The 19,012-nt window shown below is 38.3% G+C and overlaps 1 protein-coding gene across 2 annotated transcripts in view; it reads right to left on the reverse strand.

The window, feature by feature from the left end:
* The window catches only part of LOC131105877 (metabotropic glutamate receptor 4-like), a 171,738-nt gene that overhangs the window by 62,492 nt on the left and 90,234 nt on the right, over positions 1-19,012 (reverse strand). The gene's annotated exons all lie outside the window — the stretch shown is intronic.

Below are 19,012 nucleotides of genomic sequence, written 5' to 3' on the forward strand. Positions count from 1 at the left end.
TATGTAAAAGTCATTGTATATGAGTAAAATAAGATATCAGTGAGGCTTTCATTTACTGGTGAGCCTGAGGGCTCACGACTTGATATTCTTTTAAAAAACATATCCAACTACTTGTCATGCGCAAAGTTTTGTTTGTATGCATAACATATCCAAAACCACAATATTATAACTGAAGTCCAGCATTGAATTTAAATGTATTATCATATTCAAAAAAGGCGATTTGTTGCAAACAGCGCAGTGTTGCATCACTGACTGTCTCCAGCATTAGTCAAAGTATCGTCCTCATAGCATGATAGTCTTCTTCTACTGTGCTTTGTTTTGCGTTCCTTGTCAAAAACTCTTGTTTTATTAATTTACAGATGAAAGCACACATTGTTCACTTGGCTCCTCTACTGGAAAAGAGCACTTGATGGAAGCAGAGGGTGCAGGGGGGGTGTTGGTGGGGGTGATATTGGGGCAGAAATGAACACAAGATTAATATCTTGCTGTAAATGACTTTAGCAAAAGGAAGCTGAGTAAGATAAGAGGCTTTGTTTTATCATGTTATCGATTTTTAATTAGTGCTCACACAACGTGTGACTTGTCAACATGAACACGCTGGCGGTCTCGCTGCATTTTAACACTGATTTTATACGGTTCCTTGCACGGATTTATGCACAAACTGTTACCTCACTCAAATGTGTAATATAGTGGAAGATTCATCAAAGTTGTACTTTGAGTACAACACTAGTCAGCCTCTGATTTGTTAACCGTTGTATCATTATATGCTACCATTGCATTATATGCTATATCATTATATCCTATATGATGATACAAGTCATCGGTTTCAGGGTCAAAACGGCATAGTGGCAAATATTTTTTTTAACATTCACAGTCATTCATTCATTCATTTTTTACCGCTTATCCTCACAAGGGTCGCGGGAGTGCTGGAGCCTATCCCAGCTGTCTTTGGACGAGAGACTTTGGACCCTAGACTGGTTGCCAGCCAATCACAGGGCACATATAGACAAACAACCATTCACACTCACATTCATACCTATGGACAATTTGGAGTCGCCAATTAACCTAGCATGTTTTTGGAATGTGGGAGGATTAGACATGACATTAGATTAAATTACCTTTCACACGGTATGGAGACTTCTCCTCTCATTGTGTGTGGAAGTGTTTTTTTATGTTAATTGGTGACTCCAAATTGTCCATAGGTATGAATGTGAGTGTGAATGGTTGTTTGTCTATATGTGCCCTGTGATTGGCTGGCAACCAATCCAGGGTGTACCCCGCCTCTCGCTCGTAGACGGCTGGGATAGGCTCCAGCAAGGAATTTTGGAGATGCTACTTGGTTAACGGAGTGCCTTGCTATGCTAGGGGTGACCATCACTTATGTTCCTCTAAGTGATCCAGTAGTATGTGCAATGCGGAGTAAAACAAAGAATAATAAGAGTCGGAGGAGGTCACTTGTATGTGTGTGTGACCGGAAGAAAAGCTACATCTTTTTTGGAGATGAGAAGTTATTTGGTGCCACCCAGTCTAATTACATGTTTAAACCTCCAGATCCTGCATATATGATGACTCGTCTTTTAAGATTTTTTGCAAGGAAAAACTACCATCTTATATTCAGGTAAATACACTCTTGATCAAAATGAAAAAAAAAATATATATATATATAAAAAGAATTTACATTTTGCACTGTTGGATCTTAAGGATGTTGTAAGTCGGTCTTCAAAATGCATGAAGAAGAAAAAAATGATCAAAAAAAGAACTCAGTAATGAGTAGCTTTGCCGTTCTAGTTAATCACCTCAAAAATGGCTTCCTTGCCAGTGCTTCCAGGACGCTAGTGGGAATGTTGCTCCAGGTGCTGAAGATGGATTCACGGAGGGCATCCACTGACTTTTTGTTTCAAATGACTGTCTTACTGTGTCCATCCTGAGCAGCAATGGGAAGTATTCAAGGGAAGAAAGTTTGTTTTTTTGTTTTTTTAATTTTTTTGCCATCAAGAGGACATCAGAGTGTGAATACCGGATACAAAATTGCACCTTTTTTTGCAAAGATTTTGGTTTAAAGGCTATGATCTTAAACTTTTGATGAACTGATGAACAGGCGATTGCAGTATCATGGATGTTTTCAATGAATTACTTCATCAAAAAATTATTTTGGCTTTCTTCTTTTTGCATTTTTGCATTTCAAACAGCCTGAAGATGTAACAATACAACATTTTAAATCACATCGTACATTTTCTGGGTACAAAATAATCCATACATCCATTTTTTATGCCACTTACAGATATGCTGGAGCCTATCCCAGCAGTCTCTGGTACACCCTGGACTGGTCACCAGCCAATCACAGGGCACATATAGACAAACAACCATTCACACTCACATTCATACCTATGGACAATTTGGAGTCGCCAATTAACCTAGCATGTTTTTGGAATGTGGGAGGAAACCGGAATACCAGATCCCAGATCTTCTCTGGACTGTGTGGCCTACGTACATGCTAACCACTAAACCACCGTGCAACCAGCACAAAATCATCCATCAGAAAAATGCATCTCAGTCTTTTAAGTTAAAGACATTCTACGTATAATGAAATATGTTTCTCTATACTGTATGGAAAATGTATAAATGTCGTCTTTGTGGCGAGAAGCAATGCTTTCCCAAAGACTGTTGACAGTGTAGGCGAGTGGAGCCTTTAAAATTCTTGAAAGCTCCATTGAGTAGCAGCAGACTTGAGCGAAAGGCAGTGGATTAAATTGCGTCTTGCTCAGTCAATGTTGTTGCTTGCCTTTAGACTTTGACCCACTATTGAATTATTTCTATAACTCTGCCTCTGTGCCACTTAAATGATGCCAGTCTTTGCATGATGGAGAGCCCGGCTTTTATGAGGTGAGTTCGAGATGGCTGGCGTGCAGCCAAATGATTGATAGAAGTGGCGGGCTGCATAAAAACAACAGCAATCTTTGGGTTTCTAAATGCAAGGGAATGTTTGTCCGCGTGGCAGAGTCGTTAATAAAGCCCGCAAATGATGATCGCTGTTGTATCGATTACGGTTTTCCTCCGCCACTTCCACCGGCAACACTCCGCCTCGGTAAACACAGTGCCGTCACAATTGTTGACCTCGACCGTCCATTGATCACAGATGTCGGTGACACCACATTCTCAGCGACAGATGAATATGTTCTCAAAGCTCGCTTATGGCATGGTGAATCGATATGAGTGGGGAATATTTCAAGTATGATGTTAGAAAGAAGATTTATTGAGGTGGTATGTAAAAGGCACCACCCTTCTTTCCCTCATAGGATGTAGTCTAAAACTAATGAGGAGTTATATTTTCAAAGGTATAACTGCTCAGTGACCCGGGTTCAATTTCACCCACGGCCATCTCTGCATAGGTTTTCTACATGCATTAAACATTCTAGGTTAATAGCCGACTCCAAATTGTCCATAGGTATGAATGTGAGTGTGAATGGTTGTTTGTCTATATGTGCCCTGTGATTGGCTGGCGACCAGTCCAGGTTGTACCACGCCTCTCGCTCGTAGACAGCTGGGATAGGCTCTAGCACTTTTTGGGAATTTTGGAGAGGCTACCTAGTTAGCGCGGTAACTTGCTATGCTAGCGGTGACCATCACTTATGTTCCTGTAAGTGATCCAGTAGTATGTGCAATGCGGAGTAAAACAAAGAATAATAGGAGTTTTTTCTGTATCTCTCCAGGTCACTTGTATGTGTGTGCGACCGGAAGAAAAGCTACGTCTTTTTTGGAGATGAGAAGTTATTTGGTGCCACCCAGTCTAATTAAATGTTTAAACCTCCAGATCCTGCATGATGACTCGTCTTTTAAGATTTTTTGCGAGGAAAAACCACCATCTTATATTCAGGTAAATACACTCTTACACCGACAGACGGGCGGACCCCCACATCAAAGGGAGGAAGTCGAAGGGACCCAAGGATGGTACCCCCTCAATACTTAAATACGATATTTAAAAACACGGTAAAGACAACTTAAGCCATAATACGCAGTCTCTTTTATGGTTGTGTCATCACACCTTTCTACTAAAGCATCCAAAAATCTTGCAAAAGGAAAGCCTAAATAAACCAAGAATAATCCAAGTTAATCCTTTGGCCCCATCATTGAAATCAAAACTCAAGGAGCCAAAGTGTTGCTTGAATTTTGTGGAGGTCTGACATGATATCTTGTAAGATAAATGTGACTCAAATGCCATGTTTTACAATGTTTGGTTCATTCCAACATCAAGGTAACACTGTATATGTTACAAAAACAAACATAAAAACCCAAAAAAGAAAAAGCGAAACATGACCTCAGGGGGTTGAACTCCAACTCAGTTTCATTATCTTAGGTCACTGACTGCTGATGATAAGAACTGTGTGTGTTGACATTCAGGAAATTGGATGTCCCTGCGAAACCTCAACAGGCCCTGGTACACGCCGTCAAATGCATTTTTTTGTAATATAAATTGTATTCAAATTGATTAACACGCTAATTCACATTCTATGTTAGAGTGGTAGAGCCGGCTAACCTTGTTATTCTATCCTTACGTTTCATCTCTCGCTGATACTGTTCAGGGTCACAAGGAAGCTGGAGACACCGATCTGATTTTGTCTGCCAGTCAACCGCAGAGCACAAATGGAAAAAAAAACATTCCTACCGTAAACAGAATCAATAGCATGCTTCCAAGATCAGATGAGATCATACAATTGCAGGGTATAGTTTGGTCATGAGACCCATGCAAACACTCATTCATTTTCTACCGCTTTTCCTCACAAGGGTCGCTGGGGGTGCTGGAGTCTATCCCAGCTGTCTTTGGGCGAGAGGCGGGGTACACCCTGGACTGGTGGCCAGCCAATCACAGGGCACATATAGACAAACAACCATTCACACTCACATTCATACCTATGGACAATATGGAGTCGCCAATTAACCTAGCATGTTTTTGGAATGTGGGAGGAAACCGGAGTACCCGGAGAAAACCCACGCATGCACGGGGAGAACATGCAAACTCCACACAGAGATGACCGAGGGTGGAATTCCAGGAGAACCACAATCTAGAAAAATCTGCCTTAAATGTTGCAGAAAAATTTGTCATAATGCACAACAAAATATAATACAGAATATAATAATACAAAAGTATAGTTTAGTACAGTATATCTTCTCAAAGTACTATAGTTATTTTAACATAGCGGCTGTACGTTGAGTACCCGGAGAAAACCCACACATGCACGAGGAGAACATGCAAACTCCACACAGAGATGACCGAGGGTGGAATTCCAGGAGAACCACAATTCTTGATAATTTAAGAGAAAAATCTGCCTTAAACGTTGCAGAAAAATTGTCATAATGCACAACAAAGTATAATACAGAATATAATAATACAAAAGTATAGTTTAGTACAGTATATCTTCTCAAGGTACTATAGTTATTTCAACATAGCGGGTGTACGTTGAGTACCCACACATGCACAGGGAGAACATGCAAACTCCACACAGAGATAGCAGAGGGTGGAATTGAACCCTGGTCTCCTAGCTGTGAGGCCGACATGCTAACCACTCGTCCGCCATGCCACCACTTTGTGGATTTCAGTGTAAGTTTAAATCTGAGATTCACACTTCTTTTCCTCCAGCTCGGTGTCTCGGCAAACTCTATGTAGCAGTTTGAAACATCCTGTGTTTACCCCATTCTTCCTAGCAGGCTAATCATATCGCCTTATGACTCATCCACAGTCAAATTAGCGCCTTCACTTCAAAAAGACGCCAGCAGAAAAGTCTCTAATAATGCTGAATGCAAGCAAATATAATATAAACATTATTACCCCCGGCACATCTCACTGAGAATGTTGACAACCTTGAAGCTGCTTGGGTGTCTTGGAGCAGGTGAATTATACTTTAATAGCAATAAAGCCTGCTTGTTTTCAACACTAATGGTCTTTCACAACATTCACACTTTGATGGGGTTTCCTCAGACCTGCTGTTTGAGTTGGTAACTGAAGGGCCGCAATACTTTTTATGTCTATAAATAGCGGAAACGCCTTTTGAAGATCAAAAAGGAATCAGACAGGAAAGTCAAATTTAGCAGTCTGTTGAATAACCATGCATGTATTTATGGGAGCACAAATGCACAGCACATTTATAAACAAAATGATTGCGGTGATTGTGGAAAAGTTTGCATTTATTCTCAATACAACAAAGAATAGGCCTGCATGGTAGTCGAGTGGTTAGCGCGTAGGCCTCACAGCTAGGAGACCCGAGTTCGATTCGAAGTTTGCATGTTCTCCCCGTGCATGCGTGGGTTTTCTCCGGGTACTCCGGTTTCCTCCCACATTCCAAAAACATGCTAGGTTAATTGGCAACTCCAAATTGTCCATAGGTATGAATGTGAGTGTGAATGGTTGTTTGTCTATTTGTGCCCTGTGATTGGCTGGCAACCAGTCCAGGGTGTACCCCGCCTCTCGCCTGAAGACAGCTGGGATAGGCTCCAGCACCCCCGCAACCCTCGTGCGGATAAGCGGTAGAAAATGAATGAATGAATAAGTTTAATCCAGGCTGCACGGTGTTTGAGTGGTTAGCGCACAGGCCACACAGCTAGTAGACTCAAGTTCGATTCCTCGAGTATCTCTGTGTGGAGTTTGCATCCAAAAAAAAATCTGTCCCTTAAGGGGGGGAATGGCAGAACTTATTTTAGGGAGAGGCGGTCGCTGTGTGTGACTGGCCAATCACAGAGCTTGGATACATGATGAGCATTTTCTTTAAACACAAATACGTATTATGGCTCGTTCTACTTGTTTTAAACGAGTATCCGCCACGGATAACTCATTTTTGCTGGATACAAGTATGAATAGAGTATCTGATGCTGTATACTAGTACTTTGTAACTTAATTTTCAAGTTCAAGTGAATAAATCTACTGCAGTAAATATGAAAAGGATGGGGAGGGGATTGGGGGAGGTGTAGGTTTAAATAAGCTATACTTCTTCCTACTCCTTTTGGACATACAACATTGTGTGTGTATTCAAATAAAATTAAAACATGACCATAAATTCCAACATAAAGTCTCGATTTTGGACAACATACCTCAAATACACTTTTGTAGTAGATATTATATTATATTGTAGTAGATATTATATTATATTGTGGAACCTGTGAGACTGAGAAATCATTGAAAAATATACAAAAATATAATATACGAGACCAGCTTTTCTCTATCTGAGGCCAAAAAAGCTCCTGCTTCTGACACTCACCCACCTTTCCTTTTTTGAGACGTTTGATTTGGCGCTAATGGAATAATAGCAATCCTATTTGTATCTCACTGTCACCAATTACCATATGGAAATCTTGTTTGTGTCATATTTTTTTTTCTCTAAATGCAATTTCGGTTCCGAGCATCAAGGTTATTTTGAAGACTGTGTTGTGAAGCCTGGAACGGGTGGCATCATGACTGTATTTCCTCTTCACGTGTGTCCTCAATTGGCTAACATGAAAGGGGGCGTTTTTTTTTTTCATCCCCTCGTGGTCTTTCTCGGGCAGGAGCGAAATTGCATTTATCCGCCATTAGCGCAACAAGAGGGTTTAGTAGATGGATGGAGGCACGTGTGACGACATTGGATGACGCTGCCAAGTAATTGAATTAGCAATGTGAGAGCAAAGGTTGGTTTAATGTTAAAAGGGGTCAAGGACGCCGTTGTATCTCTCAGCAGATACATAAATCTTAATGCAATATTACTGAAAAAAAAACAATCTATTACATAAATTAACATATAACATGTAACTTTTTTCCCTTTGGCACAAGTAGAGGGACATAACAACGTCTTGCTAAAATGGACAAAGTAATTAATGACTGCACTTCAGCTTTTTAATCCATTTTTATAATAATTTTACTTCTCCCAAGCTGACAGAATTAGTCAGTTCTTTTAATATTCATACATTTGCCACTGCATGTGCTAATTATACAATTTCACGGGAAGTTTTAACCAACCAACAGTAGCAGTAGAAGTGTCATTGTGAACATTGTTTTTAAACAATCCGCACACAAATTCCAAACAGTCTCATTAATAAGAAATGATTGTCCTCAAAGATATGCGGATTGTTGTTTTTTGCTTATTGTACGTCTCTTGTTGGCACCATACCAATACATTGTACATTTGCATTAAGTCTTATGTGACTAATTATAGTCCTGTTGTCATATAAACTTTATTTTATTGCATTTTTTTCTTCCTGCAAGGATGGATGGCCCAGTTTCACCAAGGGAATCAATAACTTGTAACTCAATATTTTAATTTAAAACTAATCCTACTCTACTCTGCCAGTGGCTACATCCTGGGTCTCCCAGTGCAGAGAGTATTGTGAAGGGGAGGATAAAAAAATAAAATAAAATAAAAAAAAAACAGGACATTTACTCTTAGGTGGGGGTCCACATGTAATAATTAAATACCAAAAAAATATTTCTTGGTATCAGCAAACCACTGTGAGATAAATGACCCAAGATAGGGAACTCAATACCCCTCAAAACACATGATTTTCCAGGCTTGAGCAGCGTTGGGAATAACAAGTTGATGCTTGTGTTAAGATATCTCTGCTTTAACTGCTTCATTGCTGAACAGCCACCTGACAACAACACTGATTCCGACAATAACAAGAGGGAACCCGGCATGTTTGATGGCAAAAATACCCAGCTGTTCAATTCAGATACAGAAGATGAGATTTATGGGAGAGGATTAATTAAAAATCCGGTGAGTGTATTGTTAAAAAGTAGAATAAAGTTTAACAAAAACTCAAAACTTCTCTTTATTTTTTTGTGGACAGGGGTTTCGTACATACAGCAATTCAAATTGAGGGTGTTTCCACCCAAACGGTTCAGACTGTTGTTTTGGGGTCTCCTTTTGCAGTTACTACAACAAGAAAATAAAGTGTGGCCATTATTATACATTTTAGCATGTGTCCTGAGTAAAATGTGTCCCCATTCATTCATTCATTCATTCATTTTCTACCGCTTATCCTCACAAAGGTCGCGGGGGTGCTGGAGCCTATCCCAGCTGTCTTCGGGCGAGAGGCGGGGTACACCCTGGACTGGTAGCCAGCCAATCACAGGGCACATATAGACAAACAACCATTCACACTCACATTCATACCTATGGACAATTTGGAGTCGCCAATTAACCTAGCATGTTTTTGGAATGTGGGAGGAAACCGGAGTACCCGGAGAAAACCCATGCATGCACGGGGAGAACATGCAAACTCCACACAGAAATAGCCAAGGGTGGAATTGAACCAGGGTCTCCTAGCTGTGAGGTCTGCGCGCTAACCACCCGACCACCGTGCAGCCTGTCCCCATTCAAAGTATTCAAAAACAACACATTTTCCCACAGAACAACAAGAGTGTGGATTACATTTCTGTGAGTGGCAGACTGCTGGAGAGTGGCACTGATTAATATCGGATGTGTCAACATGCTGCCGAGGATAATTTAATTTGCGTTTGTTAATTATGAGATCATGAAGACAAAAAAACCCAGCTTTGTTTAGCACCTAAAGTTGTACAAAGAACGTTATCGGGCTGACAGATACCATAAGGTCATGATTTAACAATTTTATACAAAGGTACATGTTCCGTTGTAAAATAGCTGTAATAAAAATAAAATAGCAAGAAACTGTGAAATAATACTGCAACGTCAAGAGTGATGTAAATAATGTGATATGTTACAGGTATGCTTCTGAACTAACGAACGTAAAATTACCTGAGCTTATTTGAATTGTAATCTTCCAAAGAACGTACCAAAAAAAAACTGTATACCTTAAACTGTATTATGGAAAGCAGGAAGTGAACAAATGTAACAGTCACTGATTGTAAAAGTACCAGATGGAGGGGTAGGATTTAATAAGCTTTGCTTCTTCCTACTCCTTTTGGACATGTGGAACTGTGAACTGATTATGTGATGCATTCAATTGTAATCTGATGCATGTTCAAATGAAATTAATCCATTACCATTAATTACCATTACCCAAAAAAAGCATGTATTTTGGAAGTTGTTGGACTTAAAGCACAATGGATATTTATCTTGTTAAGTAGAATTCCTGACAGTGTATTTAATGCCCTTCTTTAAAAAAATAAATAAAACCTATGAAAGCTGTGTTTTCGTTTTTTGGGGGGGCCGATGACAACGCAGCAGCTCAGCGAATGAGACGCTGATCCTCACTTAGTCTGAATCATCCTCTTGTTTCCTTTTATTTCCCATGTAATTATTCACATACTGTCTTCTTGGCTAACCTTATCTGTTCCAATTCACATTGCGTTTTGTGGCCAATTCACCGCAGCATCCCTCGGGAACTTCAGGATACATTAAACAACAGCAACCCCCCCTTTATAACCACCTCCGCCCCCTAATCCACTGCTGCTGGTTCTGTGCGCTTTCTCTCCGTCTTCATTTGAATATTTCCTTGTGTGGAGAACGACACGATGCATGTAGACATGTGTAGATATACAATAACACATCAGGAACTGATATACCGCCATGTGATAAGTCATGTTCCGGATCAAGGTTCACACGGCATTGCTTGCTTAAGAAAATTGCCGGGTGTAATCCATCCCCACTAAGAGGGACACTTCAGTGTGATGTCAGTGGCAAAAGCCTGATCATTATTCACCTCGTCGCCTCGTCCAATTAAGCAATGACATGTAATTGTTTAAGCAAATTGCTACAGTCCAAATATGAAGGTACTCAAGGGATATTTATGTCCTGCCGTACAATAAAGAGGTGACCAGTCATACAAGCAGCAATGTCACTATTTATCTTGCATTGTGGCTCATTGGCTTTATTGTTGTAGTATTATGACATACGCTTCTAATATATGACTTTAATCTAGTTATATTATGACAATTTTGTAGTACTATGACAACATTTTGGTATTTTGGTAGCATGAAAGCAGTACTCCTCATGTAGACAATGTGTTATTTATACACGTTTCATTCATTCATTCATTTATTTTCTACCGCTTATACTCACGAGGGTCGCGGGCATGCTGGAGCCTATCCCAGCTGTCTTCAGCTATTTGTGTTTAAAGAAAATGCTCATCATGCATCCACACTGGGCTGCACGGCGGTCAAGTGGTTAGTGCGTAGACCTCACAGCGAGGAGACCTGGGTTCAATTAAACCCTCGGCCATTTCTGTGTGGAGCTTATCCTCACCAGGATTGCGGGGGGTGCTGGAGCCTATCCCAGCTGTCTTCAGGCGAGAGGCGGGGTACACCCTGGACTGGTCGCCAGCCAATCACAGGGCATGTTGATGGTTTAATAATAACAATAACAATAATAATAATAATGATGTTAATAAATAATAAATAATAAATAATAAATAATAAATAATAAATAATAAATAATAAATAATAAATAATAAATAATAAATAATAAATAATAAATAATAAATAATAAATAATAAATAATAAATAATAAATAATAAATAATAAATATTCCATACCTTTGTGTGCTTTCTGTATTATGTACAGAACTGAAATACAACTTATGAAAGTTACTGCTGCTAATGAAGCGAGTTTTGAAAAGTTAGTTTTTTCCATGGAAGACGTTGCTGAAGCTGCTGTACATTTAGTATGCTGTGCACAAGTATGTGTGCTCCCTGTAAATTTTCTCTAAAATACTCTTCAGTCGCCTTCTGTACTGCCGAGGAGAGGTATGTATGCACATGAAAGACGTCGCTGAAGTTGCTGCACATTTTCTATGTTGCGCACGGAGATTAAACGTCCCCTCTGGCTGGCAACAGAACTGCAGCTATAGCCTCATTATTCGCAAACACCAAGGAACACAACAAGTTTATTTTTAGCCCGGGTCAACACAGACTGGTTCTACTTGGTTTACGCTATTTTGTGTTATGAGGTTTTTTGGTGAAAAACAAACAAACATAATTTCAGTCCGTAAACATGAGTTTCATTTGAGAAAGAAATCACAGTGAGTGGAAGCAGCATCCGTGGAAGACTAAACTATGAGCTCAATATCGGCCGTCCATGTCTTAATCAATCGACTGTCACAACCATCATTAAAGAAAAAGAGTGTACTAATTGTAACGTCTATCTGGATGTTGTAAGGATGATGAGGAGGTGGTCGATCAACAATCTCCAAAGAACAAAAGAGGGTACTGTCTGTACCCGCTCTTGAGACCAGCTACCAGCATATGTTGTGTTTTCGTGTAGTATGCTGGTCATAATACCATAATATCCGAAAACACAACATGTCTTGCCAGCATGAAAACACAACAAATGCTGGTATTCTGGTCTACGCTGGTCATGCTGGTAGCTGGTCTATGCTGTTTTTTCAGCACAGATGGTTTTCTAAAATCACTTATAATCTTACATGAATAACTATAACATTGTATTTCTCCCAAAATGTACTCTTATTAGCCATTTTTTGCTGTCATCATATTTGTCCAAACAACGTTGTGTTTTCGTGCCGGTATGCTGGTCTCGAGACCAGCTACCAGCATGATCAGCATATGTTGTGTTTTCGTGTAGTATGTCAAGTCAAGTCAAGTTTATTTATATAGCCCTTAATCACAAAAAAGCCTCAAAGGGCTTAACAAGCAGGCAACAGTAGATGATAGATAGATAGTATGCTGGTCATAATACCATAATATACGAAAACACAACATATGCTGGTCTTGCCAGCATGAAAACACAACGAATGCTGGTATGCTGGTCTACGCTGGTCATGCTGGTAGCTGGTCTATGCTGTTTTTTTCAGCAGGGATGGTTTTCCAAAATCACTTATATTCTTACATGAATAACTATAACATTGTATTTTCCCCAAAATGTACTCTTGTTAGCAATTTTTGTTGTCATCATTATATTTCTCCAAACAACTGTACCATTAGTTGTGCCAGACATTAAAATGAACAAGAAACTGAATGAAGTGGTATAATAATTTTTCAATGACTGTACATATAAGTGACGTCAGATGCAGACACTTCTCTGTGAATTAATATATTTATGCTAGGTTAATTAGCGACTCCAAATTGTCCATAGGTATGAATGTGAGTGTGAATGGTTGTTTGTCTATATGTGCCCTGTGATTGGCTGGCCACCAGCCCAGGATGTACCCCGCCTCTCGCCCAAAGACAGCTGGGATAGGCTCCAGCACCCCCCTCGACCCTCGTGAGGATAAGCGGTAGAAAATGAATGAATTAATTTATATTATTATATATTTCTCCTTGTGGGAAAGGCATATCTTATTATGCTAGCAAGGTGGCTAATGCTAAGCGGCTGTTGTAGTATGCACCAGTAAATCCATATGGTCGTCTTAGATTGCAGCTTCAATACAAATCTTCAAATGATGTGTTTTCATGCCAAATTGCTAAACAACCTCGTTCATTGTCTTCAGTGCAAAAAGCAAGCAATCACTGCCAGTAAAACATCCTACTCCTCACAACACCATACTTGTGGATGTTAGTATTATTGTTGTGAATATGTTCATAGCTGGGCTTGTTTACACCTGACCCATACGTTTTTTTAGACGTGAATTATTAGCAAAATATAGCTTGCTGTCACACATCTTTCTGCGTCTATCTCGCAGTCAACCTGTCAGTTTCAGTAAGTCAAGCCATATTTTTGGACTAGATCTATTTTAGGAATATTATGGCGGCTCATTCTCAGTAAGCAGCGACCGTTGCTCACTGGCATAAAGTTGTCATTCACACTTACTGGCAGTCCAAAAAAATAAAAAAACATGTTGACATTTGTTGTGCGCGTTATATCAATCACTGTTATCAAAGAACAATATCTGTTATTATTATTTGTGTTGTTGTTATAAATATGTCACTTTCATGGATTTGCTGTGAGTTTATGACTGCATGTGTTTGAATCTGGATCCTGGAATGTGTTCTGGTCATGATGTCACAGATGATGATGATGATGATGATGTTCACCACTTCATTTCACTCCTATTTTGTAGTTGTTCCTTTACCTAAGACAGCAGTTTGACATTGTTTTTAACTTTATTATAGTATAAAATTAATTTAATCTGGTAAAACAATTTTCTTGTAATATGCTTTATTGTCAATCAGGCTGTAGAAAAAATTGGAGAATTTATTGACTACATGGATTTACACCAATTCACATCAGCTATCGAATGGATTGCAGCCAAACAGTACTCACAAATCTTGACAGCCATCTTGTGTTTCAGCATCTGTGATTTATCTACTATAAGTTTTGATGGATTACCCTGAAAGCTGTTCCACATTTCCATGTCCTTCATCAGGCGGATTTATAATAATTTTGGATGAACACTAATCTTTTCATTGAGTGCCATCAATTCCGTGCCCACAAACGATTGTAGGTCCTTTCATTTACGACTGCACCGACCTTCGACATAAATGACTAGAAACTAAAATATAGAAACTGACTCTTCATGATCACCTGGCCTTGTGTGTTGTTGACTAATTTACCAGAAATAATATTTATGGACGTAAACATTGTTGTATTATTATGAGCACCTGATGTATGCGGTCTGTGTTGTAAGACCCACTGTGGAGCAAAATATACAACCTGTAACTGATTGCTGGTGTTTATTTTCATCAGTGTGGTTTAATTCATTGTTTACTAGAGGGAAATTAATTAATGTAATAGAATAGAATAGATAGAATCTTGAATTATTTTGCAAAGTCCTAGCCGTCCATCTGGTACTTTTATAATCAGTAACTGTTACATTTGTTCACTTCCTGCCTTTCTAATATAATTTTAGGTTGTTTTTTTTTTTGTATTTTGTACTTTTATCTTATTTGTCACATACCGAATGAGTGTTTTCCGAATCACACACAGGTCAAAAGCCACAGCAGTCTAAAACGTGATAAACAAGAACGGTGCCGCTACTCATTACAGAGCCCTACTGATATTTGTTTTGTATATTTTCAAATGATGGTCTTAAAACTATTGATGAGCTGATAAACAGCCTAAACAGAAAATTTTAAATTTTAAATTTTAAATTTTAAATTTTAAATTTTAAATTTTAAATTTTAAATTTTAAATTTTAAATTTTAAATTTTAAATTTTAAATTTTAAATTTTAAATTTTAAATTTTTTTATATGTACAGACCTGATCAAAATCTTAAGATAAGTGGAACAATTGCTCGAATATGCATTTGGATCTGAAATTTTAAATAAAAACGTAAACTATATTAGGAAAGCAGGAAGTGAACAAATGTAACAGTTACTGATTGTAAAAGTACCAGATGGAGGGGTAGGATTTAATAAGCTTTGCTTCTTCCTACTCCTTTTGGACATGTGGAACTGTGAACTGATTATGTGATGCATTCAATTGTAATCTGATGCATGTTCAAATGAAATTAAACCATTACCATTATACATGCAATTAAAGGTAACTTGAGCAAATTGGCAAATTTCGGAAGCTTGTGTCAAACTGGTAGCCCTTTGTATTAATCAGTACCCAAAAAGTAGCTCCCTGTGTCAAAAACGTTGGTGACCCGTGTTGGAAGCTCTTTGTATTCCCCTGTTCATTATGCATTCCCCACATGGTACATTTATTCATCCATCCAGTGCCGCTCATCATCGTTCTCATCAAATGGGGATGGCGGTGACTCCATTAGCAGGGTTTCTCATGTGGGTGTCAGGTTTGCCAGGGAATCTTGTTAGGACTTTTATTGACACTGTGTTTCATTAAGTTGATTAATGACATCTATTGGAGAATGTTCCGCAGTAATCAACATCTCTACTGAGAGAGTTTTGAGTCGGTACTCGGGCTCTACGCAAACATTCGACTAATATTCACTAATATAAATTTATTAGAGAATAGGAAACCTTAAATTGGACCTGCATCAATACATGACTATGCTAGCCTTCACTGAGTATGCAAACTAGCCAATTACATCTGCTACCATTCTATCTATCTATTCATCGCAACAATACTGTATAAGCATAGTACTACCATACTAGTATAGGGATTTTTTTCCCCCAAAATGGGGTTTTAAGTTTTTCCTTGCCCGGATGAAGGCTCAGATCAGGGAATGTTGTCCATTGTTGCCAGCTTGTAAAGGCCTTTGAGACTTTTTTGTGATATGAATAAAGTTGACTTTACTTGAAATCAACCATCCTACCCCAAATTAAAAACACGCAAAACCAAACAATCAGCATAAAGGAATTTTAAAGATGTCCAAAAACTACTCTCAATGTTACAATATATACATTTGTAAACACTACTGACACTGCCGTATTTATTCCATCTTCAAATCGGGAACAGGACATATAATGCAGAATTATAGCCTCAAATATGTAAAAAAAAATGTATTCATTGCAAAAATCCAAATGTACAACTCATCCAATTTAAGATTTTCCACTGAATACGCTACAAAAGATTCAATGACACAAAGTCACTTGTACCTTTTCCTTCTCCGTGAAAAACTATGTGACTTTGTTGTAAAAGTCCTCCTTATTTTCTTTCAGTTTTGAGTTTCTGAGACGCTTTACCTCTCTGCTGCGACAAGCACCTCCCAACTAGCATACACCCGCTTTATGGTGGCCCGGAGTATCGTGCGCGTTCTGTTTTTTGACATTTCTCTGCAGTTTATTGTCCAATTAGAAAGTACTATACTAATACTACTGTATACTAATATTATACGGCTGGCAACCAGTCCAGGGTCTACCCTGCCTCTCGACCGAAGACAGCTGGGATAGACTCCAGCACCCCCCGCGACCCTTGTGAGGAAAAGCGGTAGAAAATGAATGAATGAATGGATGTATACCATTGCTTTCGGAAAGGTCATTCGGAAAGATTCCATTCGGAAAGAGAAAAACTCCTTATGTAAACGTGGCAAATGAGGAGCTAGCATCCTGGGTCAGCTCACAGAGAGATAATCTGGAAACGTGCCAAGAAAGCACATCCCAAGCCCAAATGTTTACTAAGCGAACTAAACTTGAGGAGCAGAAATGAAAACCCCCTTGTGGTCTCGGCTTTTCTCATATTCTGTACCTTCCCCCACTCGGGTCCGTCTTTTATTTCTCATTCTGTTAAAGCAAAAAAGCCAGACGATGAATTCAAAGCAGCCTGGTGCGCTGCTGGTGCTGAAACAGCTGACTCACATAATTTACTGCTTTCTGTAAACATTAAGCTTTAAACAATGGAGCAAAGTAAATCAAGTGGACAAAAGGTGCCGGTGGTGGATTAATAATACTTACAGAGTGAAATATCAGCTTGAAACTGTTTCACAGTCTGGAGAGCGAGTTGAACACGGCGAGGTTTTAACGATGAGTACTTCTCATTGGGAGGAAATATGGATTTAGGATTTAACTGGTGATTCAGTACTCGTATTTATTTCTGCTTATACAATTTCATGACAGGCAGGAATTACAGTGTAAAGCTACAGTCCTGGTTGGCATCTAAGTGACTCTGCGTGAGAGCCAGTGAGAGTTGCAGTAGAGTTTGTGGTGTTGCCAAACTGCCATTGTGCTTAGACTTAGACTTCCTTTATTGTCATTGCACAAAAAAAAAAAACACAGCAGTGAAATTTGGCAAGGAAATGTCATAGCTTGGCTTCCGTTGGCTGCCGTTTGGGTGCCAAGAACAGTTCCATCGTGAACAGTCAGACACCCACCCAATTAGAGCAGATCAAAAGCTTGGCGAACGTATGTTCTTCAGCATTTTGTTACTTTATTTAGCCATGCTGTGCACAGAAATAAACCTCTCCAACATGATGGTGGGTTGTCTCCGGATATCCGAGTTACGGTGTTCATCTTACCATGTCTGGCAAATAATGCAGTGCAAATGACTAGAAGAGGGAATGTGGTTTTAATATATATGGGTCGAAATTGACCCGAACACCATAGATGTTTCTTTAGTGATTAATACTAACATGAGAAAATAAATGAATTGGTTTAAGAGGTATGTTCTATAGCCCTTGTTACACCCGCAAACGTAATAACTGCCCACAAACGTAATAAACCACAAACGTAATACAAATCTGCAGCTTTGAATGTAATAATCCCGCAAATGTAATAAATTTCCCACAAATGTAATAAAATTTGCCGACTGCAAAAGTAATACTGAATTTCCTGCAAATGTAATAACTATTACATATGAAAGTGGAACGTGAAAAACTGTAAATGTAGTAACTTCCCACAAATGTAATATCAGACAAAATAATGATTTTTGTGGTTGTTGTTTGTTCTTTCTTCTTTTAATGAGGGAGAAGGTGAAAAAAAAATCACAAAATTGTTAACTATAATGATGAAATTGGTAATATTAATGATGATTATAATGATGGTAATAATGATAAAGATGATAACAATATGATAATGATAATAATAAAAATATTACAATGATAATAACAGGGGAAACAAGACAGTGGCATGAACATGATTATATCTTGCAAAAAGGGGTAGGCATTTATAAGCTTTTGCTTCAGCCTACTCCTTTTGGGCTTGGGATCAGATAGTTGAATACAAATGTAAATAATGGAAAGTTATATTTTGATTGATGTAAGAAATGCACTGTTATGATTCATATATTTGCCCAAATAAAGGAAAAAAAAAGGTGTAGATGTCATTTTGAGGATTTTAACAAGATAATTCTTTTTTTCTTTTTTTGTGGAAAAAATATTATCATTAGAATGCATTAAAGGAATCTTTAATTATTAAATTATAATTAATTTAATTAATTAATTAATTAATTTAATTTAATTAAAAACGATAACATGTTTGTGATAATTGCAATTGTTTTAATAAAATTATTATTACTATTATTATATATTTTATTATTTCTTTTGATTATTTCTTCCCCGTATACACACAAAATCACACATACAATAATATACTGTAACTAAAACGCACATGTACGCCCACAAACAAAATTTCCTGCAAATGTAATAGTTATTACATTTGCATGAAATTCAGTATTACGTTTGCAGTAGGCATATTTTATTACGTTTGTGGGAAATGTATTACATTTGCGGGATTATTACATTCAAAGCTACAGATTTGTATTACGTTTGTGGTTTATTA

This window comes from Doryrhamphus excisus, linkage group LG18 (genome assembly GCF_037039965.1).
Source record: "Doryrhamphus excisus strain RoL-2023G ecotype Guam linkage group LG18, RoL_Dexc_Guam_v1.1, whole genome shotgun sequence".
Taxonomy (NCBI): domain Eukaryota; kingdom Metazoa; phylum Chordata; class Actinopteri; order Syngnathiformes; family Syngnathidae; genus Doryrhamphus; species Doryrhamphus excisus.